We start from the raw sequence: 6,029 nt of genomic DNA, 5'->3' as shown, positions 1-6,029 counted from the left end.
ATTTTTCAATCTTGGTAGGTTGCATGGATGTAGGAGAGTAATCATTTCATCTAGCTTTTCTGATTTATTGTTGCACAGTTGTTCAAAATAGTCTCTAATGAGCCTTTTTATTTCCATGGTACCAAGTGTAATGCCTTCTTTTCTGTCTCTGATTTTATTTATTTGAGTCTTCTCTCTTTGTTTCTTAGCTTAAATAAAAGTTTGTCAGTTTTGTTTATCTTTTTAAAAAGCCAACTTTTAATTTTATTAATCTTTGGTGGTTTATTGTCTCAATGTTATTTATGCTCTGATATTTATTATTTCTCTCCATCTACTTATTTTGGGCTTTGTTTGTTCTTGCTTTTCTAGTTCTCTAATGTGCCAATGCCAAATGTTGATGAGGTTGTGTAAATTAGAACTCTCATATATTAGTGATGGGAGTATAAAATGATACAACCACTTCTGAAAAATGTTTCACAGTTTCTTACAGAGTTAAACAGAGGCAGAATGTTGAGTTCATTTCTTTGTGTTTCCCTTCTCTCTGGGATCTCCTCAGCCTGTGAGCTGGACAAAGTTCCACTCACTTTATGTTCCTCTAAATAGCCACTTTCTGCCAGGCTTTGCAGCAGATTCACTCTGTGCTTCCTAAAAAACCAGTAGATGTCTCAAAGGAAAAATGGTACAAAATGTCTGACTTTCCTCAATTTTATTTCCCTTCTTCCTTAAGATCATGGCCTCTTGTGTCCTGGCTGCCCTGGTAGTCCTTCAAAGCCTTTAAACAGGTTTTAAAAATAACTTTTGCCAACTGTTCTAGTTGTAGTCAATGGGACATTGGTCTGCTAGAAGCTAGTCCCTCATAGCTAGAACTGAGAATTCTTCTCTTAAGTCCATACAGGCCAACCCCCATCAGGGCCTGACACCCATGTCCATCCTGAGATTTGGAGTGATTTCTTCCTGTATCGTTGCCCCAGAATGTTGTCTTGTTTCACAGGGCTTTGCAGAGAGCCTGTGTAAATTTGAGGTTGTTTCTTGGACATTTTTCTTCCTCCATCCCAGCTAATACCTACATTCATTACATCCTGGTTTTCATTCAGGCAGCTTTAGAAGGGATTGCGCTCTCTACCCATGGGGAGCTCATTAACCTAGTTAACTCTGTGATTTGTATTAGAGTAAAAAGTTGCCTTCACTAGGAAATAACCTAATGATTACTGCCTTCACTTGTCTGCTAAATTGGATTTGTGTCTTCTAGCTTCTTGAATTTTAGCTAAATTACATGAAGAATAAATGTGAGAATCCTATATGTAAGCATATGGAAGACTCAGTATTAGGGATGTGATTCTTTTAGTCCTCTCAAAAGGGGGAACAGTTAATAATAAATGCTTTTAAAGCTCTGTAGTAAATTTTGGCTAAGCAATGCAAATCTAATATTACTAATCCTAATTGGAACCCTCATGGGGGGAAGAAACCTTTTTTGTACTAACTTCTGCCAAGGATTGGAAAAGAGATTCATTTTAAAGGCTTCCCAGGAGAGGATGGAAGACATAAAGTCCTTGATGTTTTGTTTTTTTCTCAACAGCTTACGAGAGCAGTGATTCCCAGGCTTCCTCAGCAATGTACCCCGTTTCCTGACATTTACAGCTAAAGGCGAATTTTCCTTTTTGCAAGGAGAAAATTTTGGTGGAGAATTATCCAACAAGAAAAGGACTTGTGGCTATTAAGATAGGTAAGTATTTTACAGAGAGTATGGAGAGGGAAGTAGCTTATGGAAAAAATGCTAAGGAATGTTTCATTTGTTGTGAGTGGGATTCTAGAAATAGTGTGTATTTCACTGAATATCAAGAGAGATGATCCTTGTCATCAATGATCTTCTAATCCTAGATTGAATTCCCAACTCTTCTACTTACCAGCTGAGTCAACTTGGACAAGTGACCTAAATTCTCTGAACCCCAGTTATTTCATCTATAAAAGAAAGTTTCATGGGAAAAGATTTTGTAAATGAGAGGATATGTAATACAAAAATGTGGCTATCAGTCAGGTACAGTGGCTCACACCTGAAATCCCAGCACTTGGGAGGCTGAGGTGGGCAGATTACTTGAGGTCAGGGGTTCCAGACCAGCCTGGACGACATGCTGAAACCCATCTCTAATAAAAATATAAGAGTTAGCCAGGGTGGTTGTGGGTACCTGTAGTCCCAGCTACTCAGGAGGCTAGGCAGGAGAATCGCTTGAACCTAGGAGGCAGAGGTTACAGTGAGTCAAGATTGCACCACTGCACTCTAGCCTGGGCAATAGAACAAGATTCCGTCTCAAAATATATATATATATATTGGTTATCACTGTTCATTGTTTTGTTGCTATTAGAAAATTCTATGGAAATAGTTAGTGGCCTTGCGTCACATGGTGCTTTGGGCCATACAGCTTGGCCCTGTGAGTTTGGGGAACTTTGTCTTCTGAGTGCTGGGAGTGGGAGGTATTCCTCACGCCTGCCTCCCCTGCAAAATAACATCATGGCAGCCCAGTGCAGTGGCTCACACCTGTAATCCCAGCACTTTGGGAGGCTGAAGTGGGCAAATCACAAGGTCAGGAGTTTGAGACCAGCCTGGCCAACCTGGTGAAACCCTGTCTCTACTAAAAATACAAAAAATTAGCTGGGCATGGTGTTATGCGCCTGTAATCCCAGCTGCTCAGGAGGCTGAGGCAGGAGAATTGCTTGAACCCGGGAGGCAGAGGTTGCAGTAAGCCGAGATCGCACCACGGCACTCAAGCCTGGGTGACAGTGTGAGACTCCCATCTAAATAATGATGATATCATGCCATTCTTTTGACTGCAGGTATCTGCCACTTACTTTTTGTAAGTTGAGGGAAGGGATGGATGTTAAAGATGAGATGAAAGGAAATAAAATAACAACTACCTATTAGTTGTTATGACAACTACCTATCAACAATGACCTATTACAGTAACTACCTATTAATGAAAACTACTCATTAGTTGTATTAGTTGCTGTGGTAAGCATTGTATTTAGTATTTGGTTACTTTATTTCATTAAATTCACACAGCAAGCTTTGTAAGATGAGTGTTACCCTTACCCTGAGATTTCTGCTGGACTGACAGGACCCCTTAGGGAATCACTTAAAGAAGATAAAAGTCAGTCTGATTTCTTGTAATGTAAGAAGTTTTGTTAGATGGTGGAAGTTTCAAGCTTTTAATTTTTTCTAATTTTTTATAATGAAATCAGACAGCTTCTGTAATAAAGTGGTCATTTTTAAATGAATGACAGATTTTTAGAAAATTTTTTCTTAAGCACCTACAGTGAATGAGGTATTGTTTTAGATGTTTGTTCACATCAGTGCATGAAGCTTAGTGTTGTAGCCTGGATGGAGATGATAAATAATAAACACATGCGTAGGATATTAGAATCCACTGAGAACATGGAGAAAAGAAAAAGTAAAGTAGAGCAAGGGGGGTTGGGAGTGCTTAGTGGGGTGGGCGTGCACATTGCAGAATGGGCCTCATTGAGGAAAGGCAGGAAGTCAGGACTGGCCCTGGGCATGTTCCAGGTAGAGGAATGCAGCTGGGGTGTTCCAGCCACAGCCAGGAGCCAGTGCTGGAGCAGCGTGAACGGGAAGGTCAGGTCCACAGGAAATGATGGCACTTCTTGGTTTAGATGCATAAGAAAGGTTGCCTTGTCCTTGTTTTCTTCCTGTCTACCTGATTTGTTCTGTTTCCTCTGCAGTTACAGTATACTTACTCCCCCTGCCCCCAACACACACACACACAAAATAAATGTATTAGGCCTCTAGGACCATATTAATTTGCTAGGGCTGGCATAACAAATTAGGCAAAGAGAGAGAGCTTAAAACAACAGAAATGTATTGCTTCACAGGTCTGTAGGTTCGAAGTCCAGAATCAAGTTAGGGCCATGCTGCCTGTTAGACACGTCAGAGGGAAACCTTCCTTGGCTCTTCCTGGCTTCTGGTGGTTGTCAGCAATCCTTGACGTTCCTGGGCCGCAGCTGCCTCCCTCCAATCTCCGCCTCTGTCATCACCTGGCATTCTCGCTGTGTGTCTGTGTCTTCACATGGCTGTCTTCCCTCTTCTTATAAGGACACCAGATATACTGGACTAAGGACCCACGCTACTTCAGTGTGACCTCATCTTAAACTAATTACACCTGCAACAGCCCTATTTCCAAACAAGGTCGAATTCAGTGGTACTGCAGGGTCAGGACTTTAGGTTACTTTTCGGGGGATACAATTCAAATCATCACAGCTACCTTAAATAATGAGGAATAGATATTACTATTCCCATCTTACAAGTGGGGAAACAGGCTTCAGAGTCAGTTGTCACAACAGCCAGGTCGGCTGGACGTGATGGCTCACACCTGTATTCCCAGCACATTGGGAGGCTGAGGCAGGTGGATCAACCTCCCAAAGGAGCCAAAGAGTTTGAAATTAGCCTGGGCAGCGTGGCAAAATCCTGTCTCTTGAGCCAAAGAGTTCGAAACTAGCCTGGGGAACCTGACAAAATCCGGTCTCTATAAAAAATCACAAAAAATTAGCCAGGCATGGTGGTGCGTGCCTGTGATCCCAGCTACCCAAGAGGCTGAGGTGGGAGGATCACTGGAGCTGGGGAGGTTGAAGTTGCAGTGAGTCGAAATTTTACCACTGCACTCCAGCCTGGGTGACAGAGTGAGACCCTGTCTCAAAAACGAACAAACCGAAAAAGCAAAACAACAACTCCAAAACACGCAACAACAAAGAAACAAGAGAAACAGCCAGGTCTCGGCCAGGCATAGTAGCAGTACCTGCAGTCCCATCCACTCTGAAGGCTGAGGTGGGAGGACGGTCAGCGCGATTCCACCATGCTGCTTATGTGCTACTAGGGCTGTGATATCAGGCGGGAGCTGACAGGGTACTGCCCTGACCCAGGGCAGGAGTTGCACACACACAGCGTTGCAGTCCCTGTGCAAATTGCTTAGCCCCAAGGTGGCTCACAATTGATGGTTACCTCAGCTTTCCCATCAGAAGCCACTCCTCCCTTCTATTTATCTGCAGCTATGAAGACATAGGAAATAGATGCTTTTTTCCTCTTAGGAAGTTTTCCAGGGAAATCATACTGTAATTTTAAAAAACATGTAGAACATTTTGTGACAGAATTAAATGATTTTTTCTCACACAACATAGGAAAAAATTGTGTGTGTGTGTGTGTGTGTGTGTGTGTGTGTGTGTGTGTCTCCCTGAGTCCGGTGGCTTATTGCAGTAGAATTAGGGGATTTTGAAAGCATTGCATATACTTTGGCTTTCTATTATGTTTAAAGATTCCCTCTGAACATGAGCCGCCTAGCCATCTGTGTCCCTTGGCCTGCAGCTGCATCGCTCCAGTCAACTCTAGGCATGGTCTTGAGGGCTGCACCCAAGGAAGAAAGGCTGCACTGAAGCAGAGCTGAGCACTTTTCCATGTGTGCACAGGCACATGGTGTAGGGCAACATCCTGGGCTAGGCTGAAGGTAGAAGAAGTGACCACAGGCGGTCATGCTAGAGAAATGTCTAAATCCTGGTCAAGGAAAGCAAGTGCTCAAAGCTAAGTGTTAAGTCTGGGAGGCGACACAAAGCCGTAGTAGGAAAACCATGCCTGACCTCAAAACCTGGAAGATTCGAGGTTTCTCAGGAAGTAGAGCGTGAGGTAAGGTGTGAGTGGTGCAGAGGTTGGCTGCTGAGAGCCTCGGGGGCCTGTTTGTCCATGGCTCTGACTGCCGTGTGGGAGTGAAAGGGGAGGGTGTCAGGTGAGACTGGGCAGCCCCCACCTGCTTTTCCTCAGTATGCATTCAGCCATGTGCTTGTTTACATAGCCTTGTAGTTTCCTTTCAAGGTCCTTTTTTTAAACCTCTGTTCTAAATGTGTTTTTATTCCCTCTAGGCTTTTGGGCTTCTCTTTGCACTTAACAGCAAATTGCTTTGGCTCTTCATCTTAGAATAAAGAAGGAAAAAGAAAGCTGCCTCTCATCTAAAGATCCTCCTGTTCTCTGTTAACATTTCTTCTTTTTTTTTTTTTTT

The 6,029-nt window shown here is 43.0% G+C and overlaps 1 protein-coding gene across 3 annotated transcripts in view; it reads left to right on the top strand.

Annotated features, from left to right (window-relative positions):
• The first annotated feature begins 1,558 nt into the window (after positions 1-1,558).
• Positions 1,559-6,029, top strand: part of CRACD (capping protein inhibiting regulator of actin dynamics) — a 157,982-nt gene continuing 153,511 nt past the window's right edge. For all 3 annotated transcript variants that reach the window (XM_017518507.2, XM_017518505.2, XM_017518506.2), the window contains exon 1: positions 1,559-1,702. The gene's annotated coding sequence lies outside the window, so the exon portion shown is untranslated. The remainder of the gene's footprint in view (positions 1,703-6,029) is intronic.

The sequence above is a fragment of the Cebus imitator genome, unplaced genomic scaffold (genome assembly GCF_001604975.1).
Source record: "Cebus imitator isolate Cc_AM_T3 unplaced genomic scaffold, Cebus_imitator-1.0 Scaffold682, whole genome shotgun sequence".
Classification (NCBI taxonomy): Eukaryota; Metazoa; Chordata; class Mammalia; order Primates; family Cebidae; genus Cebus; species Cebus imitator.
Note: the sequence above shows the minus strand (reverse complement) of the source record. Positions and strands in the feature narration are given on the sequence as shown.